Raw genomic sequence first — 17,610 nt, 5'->3', positions numbered from 1 at the left:
AGGTTGGCTTTTTTCTGGGTGTCAGTTGTCCCATTTGGTTTAGCAGGGGTCCAATGTTACCCTTGTATTTCCCCCGGCTCCCCACATATCTAAAACAGGACTTTTCGTTGTCTTTGATACGTGTAGCTAGTTGGAGTTCAGTTGCAGCCTTGTGGGAATGTGAATCAGTCGCAGCACTGTGGGAACGCGAATCTCCAAATCAGCACTGAATCTTCAGATTCAGATTCGGCCTAATCAAATCAGGGACAGCTATCTGAATCAATGAATTGAATCACTGTCCCTGATTCGGGCCGAATCCAAATTGAATAGGACCCGCTTTGCACACCCCTAGTCTTTTCCCCTCTCTTTACTATATAAATGTTATCAATGTATATCAATTACTAGATCAATGTTTTAGGTACATTGTTATCCTGTAAGTCATACTACTTTTTCTCTATTGCACCTTAACATGTGTTATGGCTTTTGCTAGTGTGAATTCTGCATATAACTGCAGTTGTGCTGATAAACTAACATCTCCGATTCCTACAACAATCCTGTCTCCTGTGCATTCTTCTTTCAAAACTCCGTAAATGCAATGTTCACCAAGAGCATGAACTGTAGTAATGCAAGATTTTGCTGTTTCCTCTGATTCCTCTTATCACATATTAAATTTGCCTGTTTCATATATAACTTTTTTTTACCTATAGAATGGGAAACAAAAGCTTCTTTCACTTTCTTATAGTTTTTCTTTTCTCCCTTAGTGAGAGAATACATAGAATATCACCCACAGCCTCTCCCATGGCAAAGATGAGGGTATTTACTTGGTATGCCCGTGTTTTTTCTGATAAGCCCCAAACTACCTGGACCTGGTCAAACCTTCTGATCAGGTCAACTGCCTGCATTCCCACAATTAAACTTCTCTAGAAGAACCATCTGTGTTATGGCCTGGATAGCTGCATTGGACTTTCAGCCTCTTATACAGCTTCTCCCTGACTTTGCCTGCACTGCAGCAGTTTGGGGGCTCTTTTTTCTGTTTCTTTTTCTTTCAACCATCTTGTGTGTTCTAAACACTTTCTCCAGAGCTGTCTACTCCTTTATTACTGGCGCTGTAATGCACTGTACTGTGCATCACCATTGCCCATCTTGGAATCAGGAATGAGGCGGTGGGGAGGATTAAACAGCTGCTGCAGCTCCAGCTTCACCCAACCCCAGATAGGGACCGGAGCCTCCCACAACTGATGCCCACCCCCCTCCCCTTGCCACCTTAGCCCCTCCATCTCTCTCCCCCCTGCAGACTTGAGCACCCTCCCTTCTCCCCCATCTCTTCCCTAGGCTCCATCTCTATGCATTGCTACAGGGCTAAAGTAGAGCTATGCTTCATGGCCCAGGCTGGAGCAAGGACAGAGCCTGCTGGCACAGAGCAAGGGTAAGCAGTGGGAGTGGGAGAGGGGAAGGCAGGGGGCAGAGTCTGTTGGGGGGGGGGGGGGGGGAGACAGGGAGAAGGGCCTGGTAAAATGGAGGGGCCAGAGGCTGCAGGGGGCAAGCTGTCTGCCTCTCCTCTACTCTCTGCTCTCCCATCTCCATATTGCTTGCCTCCTACCACCTGTCTCCTACTCTCTAGTCCCCATTTCTCACCCCGCTGCCTGTTCACTTACTGCCTGCTCTGCTACCTAATTAAAGACAATCCTCCAATAATTCAATTCTATACATGGAAAATTATAACAAATTAATAAATATTCTATGCATAGAATCAAATGATATGGGGAGCCATCTTAAATTTAAGGTCATCTTGTATTTGGGTAAATATGGTATTTAAATTGGGTAAATAGTTTGGATAAATAAGGCAATTAGAGCTCACATGATGAGCCAGAACATAAAGGCCACCCATATATAAGATGACCCTGAATTTAAGACAAGATATTTATACACATATATACACATTTTTCTGATTTGAAATTCTGAAGCATTTTGGAAAAACAGAACAACAAATCCCTCTCACTAACTGCAGGACAGGCATAGAGTTAAGGTTAAAGGGCTGTAGCCATGGTGACAAGAAGTTACTCCAGTCCAACCACTATGGGTTGTGATTAGGTTACCAAGGTAACAAAAAGGAAAAAGATATTACATAATTATCTGGGCTCTCAAAGGAAAAAAAATTCTAGCTTTTATCTGTTGTAGCTAGAGTTGTGAGAGCTGAACAATGAAAAACAATGTATTTTCCCATCACAAGATCATAAGCAGCTGCTGTTTCAGTGTCTCTTACACCTTCACAGAAAAAAAAAAAAATTAGGAAGACTTCAAGAGAAGTTCCTGCAACAGATATTTTTCATATACATCCAGTCAAGGGTTCTGAAAGCTTCATACATGAAATAAAGATGAATGAGGAAATATGGGGAAGTAGCAGGGTTATGGTAGGCTCAATGATGGAAAAAACATGTTTGGACTAGAAAATGATACTAACATGATACTGTAATTGGTCAGTAAAGTCAATAGAACACAGAAAGGATTGAGGAGCATCTGCGCATATTGTCTTTAATCCTGAACCCGATTGCCAAAGTACTTGACAGTCAGCCAAGAACACTTTTAACCACCAAACCAAAACCCCCTTTTACTTCCATTTTGCTGGAAGTATTTTTATATGGAAGGGTTGCTTTCAAAGATATAAAAAAAAAAAAAAAAAAAAAGTATTTCTGGTTAGGGCACAGAACTTGAACTGGATTTTTGGCCAGGCTCAGGCTGTAACCTGGGTCTTACCTCTCCTCTCTAAATTGGGTTTAATAAAACATACCTATCTTATTAATAATGCCTGTAAAGCTCTGAGATCCCTGAAGGAAGACACTGTATTACAGAGGCCACTATTTTCTTCTTCAGCTTTCTGTTCGAGGAGCTTATACTAGGTTATTGGTCTTTAATAAGATAAAAGAATGACCACATAACTACAATATATATACAACTATAGCACATAATCATCAAGGAAAGAAACATGAGGACGTTTGGTAATGCTGCATATTTACTAATGATACCACTACAGTAAAATGTTTACATAGGTTATGTGGCCACAGTCCGAATTCTTGCCTCAGAAGAGATACTGGGTTAAGGCACAAGGGCAGAAAGTCTGACCCAAGGAGGTAGTTTCAATAGTTGTAAGGCTCTTGCAATCTCCCTTCTCTTAGCTTCAGTACTGTCCCAGCCATAGACCACATTTTCATGAACTGGGCATAGCTAGAGTGTCTGAGACACACTTCTTCACTGCATCTTTCCTGGGTAGCTCCTCGCAAGTTTTTACAGATTCTGGCTGCTAAAAAAGCTGCCTTTCACTAGGGGTGACCTTGAAAGTAAACATCACCTGCCCTCTGTTAGGGGCATTCAAGTTTCTGTAAAGCATGATAGGACCAGGCTGACACAGCAGGAAATGAAAATATCAGAAAGGTAAGATTTTGGTCAAAAATTGTGCAAGTCTTATGTTTGTTTTCTTGTTTGTGTGTTCTGATTGGTGAAAAGGTTTTGGTCAGTGCCACAGAGATACCATGCCATGCCTCTGTTTGCCATAATATTTTATAATAGGTGTTGAAACAGAAAAAAGTTATGTTGGAAGGAATAGTAAACAATATATATACACACAATTTCATACACATATGGAGGACCATTTTTATTGGATTAAGTGAGAAAGTCCCCCAAAAAGGCTTGAATGCCTAATTAAGACCTGTGACTACAAGATATCTTTTTGTTTTCCTATGCTAAATCCAATGACATGGATATTTTGAAAATGTATTTGCCCTCAGCAGCTTTTCTTTTTTTAAGTCATAAAGACACACTGTGGTACTGAAAAACCTGGCCCTTTGCCATGCAGCTCGTAGGGTCTTGTGAAGGTCATTTAAACTGTCTAGATTCTTGCAGTTTGCATGGATTTGTCACTCTTAAACTGATGGTTCTGTAGACTTTTCCCCATAAGTCCCAGGTGAACATTTAAAACTAGCTTCCTACTGCCTTTCATACTGACATGGTTTTGTAATTTGATGAGATGAAGTCATAATTAAAAAAAAAAAATACATAATTATAAAATAGCACTCAGCCTGTGATTTGTGCTGCCTACAGGCATTTTTGGATAATTGTTTTTATTTGCATCACTTTTCTATAACACTAGTAGCTCCTGTTTTTCCTGTATGTCTTCCAGAGTGTTCTTTAATTCCTCTCAAATGATGTCAGTTTATGGGATTACTTTAAATCTCTTAGATGTCTTTCCAGAATTCATGAACTTATACCAATGCCCTCATCATGCATGACTGGACACTTGGAATGTATACATGCACAGTAAGCTTCTTGCCAGTTTGTACCAAACATTCCAAGACGCTTTCTACAAGTATTATATTAACTGTTGATGTGTAAGGAAAGAAACCCAGTATATTTCTTTAAAGTCATTCAAGGGTCTCAGAATCTATTTTGGTTGTACAGTCATTCATTTATGTCTCTTTTTTGGTTTCCAAATATAAAATATTTTATATCAAGATTGATATTTAAACAATAATTTGAATAAATTAGAAAATGATTCTAACTGTGGGGTCAGGGGTTTGTAACACCTTTTAAGCAATACTGAGACTGGAAAGTTGTGTTAAGAACACTTTGAAGGAATACCTCTTGCCAGTCAGACAGTTTTTTCTAGGAGTGGAAGTTCCTTCTTTGGATTCAGTCATTGCCAGAGAATTTGTTATCTGCAGGAACTAGTGATATTGCATTAAATATGAAAAATGGCATAAATATCACTTCCCAGATTATGAATGACATTTTTCTCAGTCTTAAGAGATATTTGATATGTGGATATTTAGGAATTTACTAGTTAAAGCAGAGGGTGAGGGACAGATTTTTTTTTTCCAAATAAAAAAAAAAACAACATTCTAATCACTTTACATATGAACTTTAATTCTCAAGAGCAAATCCTAGGCTACTTCTAAAGTACCTTTGAAGCAGTTGTATGGGAGTAATGAGGATTTCCTCAGCAGAAGAGGATCTTGTATTTTTGTAACTGTGTATACATTATTTTGTGCCTGTTTTATGTTTCCCATATCCAGTGCGCAAGGGGACACAGAGGACTTATTAGGATGTTGAGGAAGTATGCCAAGGGCTGGAGAACATGGGACATGAGAATGATGTTCTACTGCTCCCCAGGTTGCAAAACCTTCATTAGGGTTAGTCCTGTGACTTGTATGAGGGTTGATTTTGCCCTCCAGCCAGTTGAAGGGATCCATCACCCCTTATATCCTCTCCATGCCTGACCAGTACTGTAGCCCCCAGTTTATCTTTGTCCAGAGGTTGGAAACTTCTCACCCGGCTTATCCCATCAGCAGGTCCATTTCCACTGTTAACTCCTCTTGTCCCCTATCCCTAAATGAAGACCGCTTCTTTCTTGCCTGATCTCAGGAAACCATATTCACCATACTCACAAGCAGTCCTTTAAGTGAGCTGAGTCACCAATCACCTGTATCTTTCCCTTGAAGTGACCCTTTTCCATTGCAGTGCTGGGGCAGAGACTTACACATCTCTCTCTCTCTTTCTCTCACCATCCGTGGACACCCCATTCTCCCAGTGACTCACCACATCTATTGACTTAGTGACCCTATGGCAACACTTTCTAGCTGCCATCTGTCTCTGCTCATTAGTCCTCAGTTTCTATGCCTCCATGTAGACCCAGCACAACCAGCTCAGTTGCTTTGCTGGCCCCTCTGATACTGGGGGCATCAACATGCATCAGTGCTTATTCTTTTACAAGTTATTCCAGATGGTCCAACCAATCAATGGTGTCTCACCCAGGAGGACCACGACTCTCCAAAACCCATTGTGGGTTGATGTCATCAACTGCCACCATGGCACAACTCATCCATCCCAGGTAAGCATCTGTCTACCACAATTGCTTCCTTAAAAAAGGAGCTTATACTGGTCCCCTGTTACAATACAAAATGCACAACTCCTCCTGTGTGTACACACACACACACACACACACACACACACACACACACATACAGTGGGATACTTGATATCAAATTTTCCTTAGTGAATAATAATCAATTTAAAGTTCAAATCTATTTTTATTATAATAACCAATATGATAAATTAAAACAAAGAACAAATGAAAACTACAAAGAAAAATGTTAAAAATCACAATATATACATGTATCTATTATATTACTCCTCAGTAGTGAAAAAACAGCTAACCAGCTTTACCATCCCTGATACTCTTTATATTCTGAGTCTAGTTAGCAGCAGATTAAATCTACCTTCTCCTGAGCCTCTGGATGGATCCAATGCACCCGTGTCATTTCTTCTTCCCAGCAGGTGCTCAGAGCAGGACACACACCTCTCTGGCTGGGAGAAAAGTCTCCAAATTCTCCCTCAACTTACTTTAGTTCCTGGGACAAAGGACAGATTTCTTACCCCTCTACCAGTGAGAGCCAGAATTTACCTAGCTCTAAGCACTCATTGTTTTCAACAGGACAGTCCATTTCAGTCTACCAGACCCTGCCCCTCTTCACATGGAGTTCCCTCAGAACACTCCTCTCTGGGCCACAACTGCTATACACACTCCAACCACATTGCTAGGATAGAGTCTTTTTTCCTCCCTCTGACCTCAGTGATACAATACATTATGGCTGTTAACCACCATCATATCACCACTGAGCAAACTCCAGAGGGTCTTGCTGAAATTCCCAAAGCGGATGCATTTTGAAAGTTCCTCTCTACAGTGCAAAAGAGTTACACTTGCACAGTAGAAGACAGCATCTCACACATCAAGCTCTTCATGTGCTAGTGCCAGATGTGGAGGCAGCACAGCTGCATTAGTATAGCCCAATCAGTTCCTCTGAGAAGCAAGACTTATTGGCCCAGGTGCTGTACTGCATAACTGTGGTTGTTTTCCTTCCAGGTCCAGAGTTAGTAAATGCACAGATAACTTGGCTATCTTTGCATGGAACTGCCTTGTATTGGACTTCAATATCTGAACAACTGTGTTTTCAGCCATCTCAGGGCATCTCCACACTGCCCTATATCATGATATGTAAAGCACATTGTGCAATATCAGCAATGGTGAGGACTCAGCTGGTGTACTGCCCTGTGTTCAGTTTGGGTACCACACTAGAAGAAAGATGTGGATAAATTGGAAAGTGCCCGCCCAGTGGGGAGCAAGAAAAATTATTAGAGGCTTGGGAAGTATGTCTTACAAAGGCTGAAAGAGATAGTGTTTTTTAGTTTGGACAAGGGAGCAAGTTAAGATTGCATAGGGAACTTGAATTCCAACAGTTTTTACTTTATAACTTTGTTTTCTTTTACATGTTTGCTTGCACACTATTTGTGCTGCTCATTAATAAATATTTATTAATACAGGATGGGGCAGAGCATAAAGAATGATACCAAATCTATTTGAAGCTGCAGAGCTTATTTAGGGCCACAGAATGTATCTTGCTCAATTTAACATTCCCTGAGGGCATCAGGGCTAACATCAGTGCTCTTTAAAATGATGATGTGCACATATGTGTTTTAATGTGTAAAACAAAATGCTTTAGGAGAACTGTACAGGATCTTCATAAAGTCCTTGTGCACTTTTAAACTTTAATAACTTAGGTTGTAGGTATGATAGACAATCTGTAAACAACATTTAAAAGCAAATGCATTAAAGTTTTAGGACAACTAGAGTACACAATGCTAGACTTCATAAGTAATAACAAGTTTATTCTCATTTCAGATCCTTTGACAAAGGAAAAATGGCTACTGTAGACGAGAAGGTAAACTGTGTCCTATGACTAGCAGGATTGAAGTCCATATCAGCTGAGAGAAGAAAATGGTGGTTATGTTGAAGTCTAGTATTGTGTACTCTAGTTGTCCTTAAACTTTAATAAATTTGCTTTTAAATGCCATTTACAGATTGTTTCTATTATACCTACATCCTAAGTTATTAAAGTTTAAAAGTGCACCAGGGTTTTATGAAGACCCTGGGGGCATGTCCAGATGAGCCCACATGTGCCTCTTGCAGTGTGTCAAACCCCTTTGACACACTGCAAAAGGCATGTGTGGGAACGGGAAAAGGTTCCCCCTGCTGCAAGTTTGCAGCACGGGGGAAAATTAGACCCCTGGATAGGTCAAAAAACATGGAGTGAAAAAAAGCAGGTCAGGGCATGTGCCAGCAGCAGGGCTCCAGTGCCAGTCAGTAAGCGGGGGATGGAGAGATTCATCTGTCAGTCTGACCTGTTGTTCCAGGAGGTCTGCTGCTTGCTTGGAGCCTGGAACTAAGATGTCATGGAAGGATTACCAAGACTCATCCAACCTTCTGACTACTACTTCATGCTGTTCATCCATGTGGGCACCAGTGATACTACTAAGGGAGACCCTGAGCATATCAAGAGTGACTACAAGGCTCTGGGTGAAGGCTGAGCAGGTGGTGTCACCAGCAGGGATTCAGCTTCTTCGGCCATGGGATGTTCCAAGAAGGATTGCCAGGAAGAGACAGGATCCACCTGATAAAGAGAGGGAAGAGCACCTTTGCAGACAGGTTCACTAATTTAGTTAGGAGCATTTTACATTAAGTTTTCTGGGGGATGAAGAACAAAGCCCTGAGGTAAGTGGGGAAGCAGGGGACTTGAAGGAAGCAAAAGCAGGAGGGGACAGCAGGTGAGAAAGTAGGGGATTGGCTAGTCACCTTAGGTGTCTATACACAAATGCATGGAGCCTGGGAAATAAGCGGGAAGAATTGGAAGTCCTTGCCCAGTCAAGGAACTATGATGTGATTGGAATAACAGAGACTTGGAGGGATAGCTGTCATGACTGGAGCACTGTCATGCACGGGTACAAACTGTTCGGGAAAGGACAGGCTGGGGAGAAGAGGAGGAGTTGTGCTGTATGTAAAAGAGCTGTATGATTGCTCAGAGCTCCAGTATAAAATTATATGAGGCTAACTCCCCTATAGTTATCCAGTTAGAGGTGAGGTTAACTGGCCTATTATTAAGATAATTAATATAATCTTTGGTAAGCTTAAACACAAAAAGAAAGCTTAGAAGAAGTGAAAGCTTGCACAAACAACTTGGGAGGAGTCTAAGAATATGGCTTGGTCATGCAGGGATGAAGTCAGGAAGGCCAAAGTGCAATTGGAGTTGCAGCTAGCAAGGGACATGAAGGGTAACAAAAAGGGTTTCTACAAGTATGTTAGCAATGAGAGGAAAGTCAGGGAATGTGTAGGTTCCTTACTGAATGGGGGAGGCAATCTAGTGACAGATGATGAAGAAAAGGCTGAAATACTCAATGCCTTTTTTACCTCAGTCTTCGCAGGTAAGGCCAGCTCCCAAACTACTGAACCAGGCAGCACAGTTTGGGGAGATGAGCAGCCCTCATTGGTGATACAAAAGGTTAAAAACTATTTAGAAAAACTGAATGTGTACAAATCCGTGGGGCCAGATGCGGTGCACCTGAGGGTCCCGAGGTAGTTGATTGACATGATTGCAGAGCCACTGGCCATAATCTTTGAAAACCTGTGGCGATCATGGGAGGTCCTTGGAATGATTGGAAGAGGGCAAATATAGCACCCATATTTAAGAAAGGGAAAAAGAAGTATCTAGAGAACCACAGACCAGTCAGTTTAACTGGAAAAATCATGGATAAGGTCCTCAAGGAATTCATTACCAATTACTTGAAGAAGAAAATAATCAACATGGATTCACCAAGGGCAAGTCATGCCTGACCAACCTGATTGCTTTCTGTGATGAGATAACTGGTCTGTGGATATGGGGAAAGCAGTGGATATGATATACCTTGACTTGAGAAAGTCTTTTGATATGGTCTCCCACAGCATTCTTGCAAGCAAAATAAGGAAGTGTGGGTTGGATGAATTGGCTGTAAGGTGGATAGAAAGCTGGCTGGATTGTCAGGCTTAACAGGTAGAAATCAATGGCTCAGTGTCTAGTTGGCAGCCAGTATCAAGTGGAGCACACCACGGGTCAGTCCGAGGGCAAGTTTTGTTCAATATCTTCTTTAATGATCTGGAAGATGGAAAGGATTGTACCCACAGCAGGTTTGCAGATGATACCGAGCTAGGGGTGTAGTAGATACACTGGAGGGTAGCTCTAGGATTCGGAGTGATCTAGACAAATTGAAGGACTGGGTAAAAAGAAATCTCATGAGGTTCAACAAGGACAAGTGCAAAGTCCTGCACTTAGAATGGAAGAATCTCATACACTGCTACAAGCTTGGAACCAACTGGCTAAGCAGCAGCTCTGCAGAAAAGGATCTGGGGGTTACAGTGGATGAGCTGGATAGAGCCAATAGTGTACCCTTGCTCACAAGAAGGCTAACAGCATACAGAGCTGCATTAGTAGGAGTGTTGCTGGCAGATCAAGGAAAGTAATTTTTCCTCTCTACTCTTTACTGGTGAGGCCACACCTGGAGCCTTGTGTCCAGTTTTGGGCCCTCCATTACAGAAAGGATGTGGACAAGTTGGAGAGTGTCCAGCAGTGGGCACGGAAAGCAGTTAGGGAAATGAGGTACATATCTTCTGAAGAGAGGCTGAAGGAAATGGCTTATTTAGTGTGCAGAAGAAAAGACTGAGGGGCGATTAGATAGTAGCCTTTAACTACCTAAAAGGTGGTTCCAAAGAGGATGGAGCTAGACTGTTCTCAGTGGTGACGGATATCAGAAGAAGCAATGATCTCAAGTTGCAGGAAGGGAGGTTTAGGTTGGATATAAAACTCTCTCACTAGGAGGTTGATGAAGCACTGGAATGAGTTATCTAGAGAGTTAAGGTCTGACTTAAAGCCCTGGCTGGAATGATCTAGCTGGGGATAGCCCCGCTTTCAGCACGGGGCTGGATTGGTGACCTCCTGAGGTCCCTTCCTATCCTCATTTTCTATGATTCTAAGACTCGTTGAATCTCTGTTGGCCTCATCTACAGTTATTTTTTCTTTATTCATAAGTCTCTTATTCTGACTGTAAAACAAACTCAATCCTGTAAAAGAACATCCCTTTTAATACTTCTGGTTTACTTTTAGGTAATTTACTGTGATCAACTCTCATTTGAAAGTTCAAAATATGAGAAAAACTTATTTCCATCTATACACAGCAAATGATAATTGAAACTAAAATTTTTAATTAAAATTGTCATTTTAGCCTGGTTTTGGTACTGCTGAAGAAAGTAAAAATGTTATGTTTAAAAAAGTTAAACATTAGTATTTTTATTCTGATTGATAAACTAATAATTAAACAAGACATACATTGGCTTGTAGTCTTTTATATCAGGCTCTCAGATTATTGGTATGAAGTTTTTAAACAAGAAATCACCTCAGAAATGTTAGTTTTAATTAACAGTTACTTGTAAAAGCATTTCATTGTCTGTGCAAGAGAAAAAAGTATTTTTCATTAAATGTAATTATTCTGAGCTAAATTGGCAGTTTTCCTGCAGTCAAACTTTTTTCAAATCCCTTCCTGTACCAACACTATTTAGATATAATAGATTCCACATCTTCCATACTTTGAGCCATTAAGATGGACTACAAGTTGGATGCCAATTTCATAATGTTTGGGCTGCATAACGGCTTGTAATAGCCTTCAATGGCATGTCCAGATGAGCGTGCATGTGCAGTATGGAAACAGTACACACTGCACATGCAGGCATTTGATGTGCTGACCATTTGGAGCAAGGGGGTTTTTTGCCTGCGAGATCCCGGTGTCAAAAAGCCTGTTCCTGAAAAAAAATGGTTCGGCACACATCAGTAGAAAGCACTGCCCAAAACTGGAGCCTGGCCAACCAAAGTGACACACCGGAGGCCCCTAGGATCCCAGGTAAGGTTGCTGGGGCCAGCCCAGGCTCTGGCCTAAGCCTCTGCTACCCTAACAGGGGAACTTGCCACATGCCAAAGCACACATGCACAGGCAATTCCTTGAGACAAGTAACAGTGGCACAAATATGGGCCACTGCTATTTGCCCCCAGAGAAACACATGTGCACTCATCTGAATACACCCCAAGAGGTTTTCCACTATATACACTCTACCCCAAGGGACTCGATTACAAAATGTAGTTATCAGTTATGTGGGAAATGATTACTATAAAATCTACACCTTTCGAAGTTAGTGCTATCTTGCTAAAATAATAGAACAGTTCAATTTATGCCAGCCAAAATTGTTAGGGTGTACCTAACTGAGATCTTTCTCCCCTCAATGATATATAATAATATTTACTTTTGTTTTATAGGATATTATGAGTGGATTTTGCTGTTCTCTGGATTCATTATCTATTTGCTTCAATCTCGAGTTAAAAAAAACCCCAAACCAACCCTTTTAAAAAAAAAATCTGCATTAGTTTCATAATTTTGAGTACCATTCACTTGTTAGTTTTCAGGTCTAGTGATGTGCATTGTCTTCAGGTGAGGGCAGGGAATTAGTTTCTAGAAATTAGATTCTGGAATCTAGTCTTTTTTGTACCGCTGGCTTCTTGTGTAAGAGATGAATTTTCTTCAGTTTATCTGTTCATGATATAGGCCAAATAATGCTAACCTAACATGGTGCTGGAGATTTAATTAATCAATGCTATGTTGACACTGAAATTAAGAAGGCCTAGAAAATGGCATTGTGTACCTGAGACAAACTCTACTTTGTATTGTATAACCTTGAACAAACTGTCCTCTTTTCTCTTCACTGAGCTGATAAAAGAATTCTACTGCCTTAAACAGGCAACAGGTCATTATGAAAACTAAACAAAAGCCCAAATGCAAACACTCATAGCCTTTGAGGAATTTTGGATTTGGATGTTCTCAACCCATGCATCCGGATGCTACCATATTGGAGAGCTTCCTATGAATCTCAAGTTTACAGAGGTCATCTATATATATTTTAATTCAGAGAAAAGAGAGTAGAAACATGACTCTAGTTCAGTCAAGAAATTCAGAATTATTAATGCACGCAGATGTGAAAGATTTATAAAACAACCTAGCACAGTGGTAATTTGAAACTGGGAAAGGTAATGGCAGATCCGTTGTGTTACTTGTAAGGCCTATGGCACTAAAAATTATTGTGCATGATGGAAAGCCCAGTGAATATTTGACATCAAACATTTAGAAAAAAAAATCTTTTAAATGGGTATAATTATAAAAAAAAAAAAAAGATTGATAGGGTACTTCCAAATTACTATGTAAAAGTGGAGTAAATAGCTCCATGTAGTGACATGGCTAAAATTACAGCCTCATCTCTTGTTTATACCTTTAATCAGTAATTATAAGGCTTTGCTTGATTTCACAGTGGTAGTTTCTTTCTTCATGGCCTGCAGTCATTCAAGCAGATCAATGGTTTAATCATGTTATCAGTCAGTTTGGTCTCAAAGCCTTTTGTGGAATCTTTTATCATTTTAGTGGATTTATTTTCAGGTTACAGGGATCTGAAGGGTTCAAACTTAGGTCTAACAAAAACTCATATATCCATCCCAGATTGTTTTGCAGTCTCAAGGCACAATGTGTGCCTTCGACTACAGATCACCGATTGCTTTTAAGAGGTTTTTATGAAGGATTATTGTTATGATATTTTAAAACGTGAGGAGTGAGGCTCCTTTGCTTTGTTTTTTCAGTCTTTCTAGCCATCTCCTTTACTATATGGTAACAACAAACTGAAATATGCTTCTCCTGGCATTTAGAAACAAAACAAAACAACCCCAGTCCTGTAATTTGTTCTGAATGAGTTGGCTCTTCTACCTGGCTGTACCCAATTACATTTATTGAGGGTCTACACAGGTCTAGATATTTACTGGAACAAATTGGAGGATAAGGTGAAATGTTTAGTCCCTCCCTGATTTTGTTGTGCTGAGGTAGATTAAATTATTTCTACCATACGACTGAATTATATTGTTTTTATTTAAGAATCACAGAGAAGTAGGGCTAGAAGGGACCTCCAGAGGTCATCTAGTCTAACCCTCTGCCTGACACAGGATCATCCCTATCCAAACTATCCTCTACAGATCTGTTTCTGACCTCTTAGCAATAAACAGAAAAACCTTAAAAAAAATACAATATATAAAATTATATGACAATTCAGTTTTCTAATACTGTATTTACTTACATAACATGCATGCTCATGTAATGGCCTCACCTCAAATATTGCCTCAACATCTTCAAATATAGCTTCCCCTGCACTCACATTTCTAAAGAAGTGGACTTGTAAGATATTTCTTTTAAGACATACAATTTATTGAAAAAAAATAATGCACTTTTCTGGGAAACCCAAGCCATCTGGTACATTAGGTATGCTCTACATTCAGTCTAGTCTGTATGATTGTGTAGGATGGCAAGGTACATATCAGTGTTGCTAACTGTCCATAAATTTACAGACAGCCCTTAAAAAACAGGCCAAAACTGCCTGTCCATGAAGTCCATTTTAAATAAAAATGGAGCAACCCATAAAAATCTAAGGAACAGGGAACTCATTTGAAGTTCCATTGTTATCATCAAAATGAGGTTAGATTAAGGTGGGTATTCATGAAAGGCCTGAGCAGAACAACACCACCTGGTATCTAAGTGGGGCCCCAAATTGGTGACTTGCAGGGATCTGTATGTTAGCCCCTTCTCCCATTCAGCCTCACCCATGTCAGCTGCCCTCACGTGCAACAGCTGCTCAGTGCTCACTTCAAACATATGCAGTGCTGCATGGCCCCAGGCTAGTTAGGTTAGGGGGGAAGCAATGCAGCCAGGCTAGAACGGTCAGTCTGGGAGGTGGGGCAGGGGTGGCTGTTGGGGCCTGTGGGAGGTCAGCTTGAATAAATGGACTAGACAGAGCAGCAGAGTGTGATGCAGTAAGGGTTGTCATGGTGTGAGGTGAGTAGGGGATCCTTGGGATGGGGGAAGTATGGTATAAAGCCATTGCTGTGGTCTTCACCATGTCTTACTTAGGGTCTCAATACAATTAAGGATGAAAAGACATTACAGTTGTTTTTATACTTTAACAAGACTGTTGCCTTCAGGAGTAGGCTCTGAAATGCCACTTGGAATAATAAGCTTTATTTTCAACTATAGTTAATTGTACTTTTTTGAAGGGGAAAGAACAGATTAGGATTTTAAGTTAAAGGATGGCTGTGTTACCCCTCTCTGCGCCCACACTGGTGCTGGGCTCTTTGTGGCCCTGCCTCGGTCTCTGTGCCCACACTGGCGCCAGGGCCTGTGCACCCCAAATACCATGCCCTCTCTGGCACCAGGGTCCCCACACTGTAGTGGGCCCCCAATAAGCCTCCTTCTTCCCCAATAGCTTCACCCAAACCACCGGGGTTATAAACAAAAGTAAAAAACACAATAGGCTATACCATAACTCAAACTGCACAAGGTATGCTCTAACCCTTAACATTACCAGGAGCAGAACTTACAGTCAGGCCTCTTCCCTGCACTTCCTCTACAAGGGCTCCTTTCCCCCTTGGCTTCTGGCAGAGAGCTACCTTCCCTAGTTCCAGCCTGGGGTTTATATGGGCCCAGGGCCCTACCCCCTCTTGGTCAGCTGACCAGGTGCAGATGCAGGCTAATTTGCTTGCTAGCCTGTTGCCCTGGTAACTTGCACCTGGGCTTCTGCCTGTCTCTTTGGGCTCTCCCCAGGCAGTTTCTGCTCTTCTAGGAGCAGGCACCTTAGTGCCCTGCGACACCCACATTTACAAATTTGTTTAGCATTATGAGCTCTTCAGCCTTGTTCTAGGGTGTAGAAAATGTTTTGCCTTAATTTTTGGCAATAGAATTCTGGAGGAAAGAGCAGCTATTAGGTGACTAAATACAATATATTTTGCAATGCATTTGACTGTTTCAGAAGTCATCTATTGCACTCTTAAAGCAATCATCTAATGCATTTACCCTAGAATTTTTAGAATAAATGCAACCATGGGGTAATAGCTGTAAGTCCACTGATTTCATGAGGGGAGAGCTTTTTTTTCTCTTTTATGCAAATAGTCCCTTTCACCACAAAAAGTTTATAGAAGGCTGATTTCACTTGCACTATGTACATTTGGTAGGACAGGTTGTATTTGGCCCCTGTTACTGAGGATTCTTCTTCTGAAGGTACTACAAATGTTAAGGTCTAGAATTAAATACTGATCTTGGATTCATGAACCAGCAACTCTCCAAAGATTTTGAGCCTATTTCTATTTCAAAGAATCCATAGTTTTAGTTTTAACACTGAATTAGGTGAGAACACTTGACGTTTTCAGAGATTGCTAACAGGATTTCACCTTCTTTCTTTATAGAAGATCCTTCTTATTTGGCCCCTTTTATATAGGCAATCATGTCTGACTCCCTTCTGCTCACATTCTCTGGTATTTGGATCCTTCCAGATGGCCACTCCATTTCTTGACTAGCTTTTCACTCATTTCCAGTTTTGTACTTTTTGTCATGCCAGTTATTCACTTCATGCTTCCTGAAAACACACACAAGACTCCTTTATTACCTTGATTAATGCTATCTTGCTCTATTTGTCTACCACTGACTAGGCACATCTAAACATGCAAATGATGAGGGAGCAGTTTACTTTAGAGTAAATTACTCTAAAGCAAACTGACGTGGGCAGGTGTCTACACATGCAGGACCTTGGGAAAAGATTTTTCCCAAGCTAGGAAATCCTTATTCCCTAGCACCAGCTCTGCAACTATGGGGCTGGCACTGGGAGATCCTTATGTCCCAGCCCTAGTCCCATGATTGTGGGGCTTGGGGTGAGAGATCCTTATCTCCCAGCACCAGCTCTATGATCATGGGTCCAGTGTTGGGAGATAAGGATCTCTCAGCACTGGCCCCATGATCATTGAGTGGGGTCTGCTGCTGCAAAGGCATGGGGACATTATCCCCATGCCCCAACAACAGGCAGCTCCTGGGGGCAGAGAGCAATCTCCTGCCATCTGCTGCTCAGCTGGCCAGTGGCACGTTGTGCATCTCTGTCACCTGGGAGCCAATGCTTGCATTTGCGACCCACCTGGGATGATCTAAGCAGGGTGTAGGGCCCAAGGCAAATCAGCATGTCCAGGTCTCTTACCCTGTGGCACTTCCATGGGGGAATTAGCAGCACAGCATGCCAGCTGCAGGGGGAGGGGCAGCAGCCAGAATTTACTGCCGGAATGGCCAAAGACAGTCACAACCAACTGGGAGGGGGGGTGGACCACACACAAAATGTAAGAGGCACCCCTGCATCTCTGCCTGCTTCCCCCTCTCCCCCAGTACTGCATGGTTTTTAATCACAAGTAAATTTGCTACTTGAGTTTGTAGGTAGCAAATTTACTTGTGATTATAGCTAATTACTGTGCAGTAAGCATCTGCACATGTAGACATAGATGCTTACTGCACAGTAATTAGCTCTACTGCACAGTAAATCATCTCCTGTAGAGGAATCCACTGTGACCTGTTTTGGAGTCCAAATATGCAATGATTCTCATTGTAAATCTTGAAATCATATAGACTCTCCTGTCTGCATTTTGGCAGATTGCTAGGACCAGAAAAGAGTTGAAGGCAGAGAGGAGAGAGAAGATGATGATTAAATGTTATCCTAAATGAATGAGCTCCTGCTTATGATGTGGAAGGGATCCTGTGGCAGACCACCTTTGGGTGCCTGCCACTTTAAGGGATTGAGCAGGCTGCAGACCAGCCTTCAGGTGGAAGCAGACC

General features: G+C 41.5%; 1 long non-coding RNA gene across 1 annotated transcript in view; it reads right to left on the bottom strand.

Moving 5' to 3' along the window:
- Positions 1-15,401, bottom strand: part of LOC132249951 (uncharacterized) — a 29,693-nt gene extending 14,292 nt beyond the window's left edge. Inside the window, exon 1 of the long non-coding RNA XR_009461494.1 lies at positions 15,345-15,401. This is a non-coding gene — a long non-coding RNA (uncharacterized LOC132249951). The remainder of the gene's footprint in view (positions 1-15,344) is intronic.
- Positions 15,402-17,610: the final 2,209 nt, after the last annotated feature.

This window comes from Alligator mississippiensis, chromosome 1 (assembly GCF_030867095.1).
Source record: "Alligator mississippiensis isolate rAllMis1 chromosome 1, rAllMis1, whole genome shotgun sequence".
In the NCBI taxonomy this organism is placed as follows: Eukaryota; Metazoa; Chordata; order Crocodylia; family Alligatoridae; genus Alligator; species Alligator mississippiensis.
The sequence above is the reverse complement of the archived record's forward strand: the minus strand, read 5'-3'. Positions and strand labels throughout refer to the sequence as shown.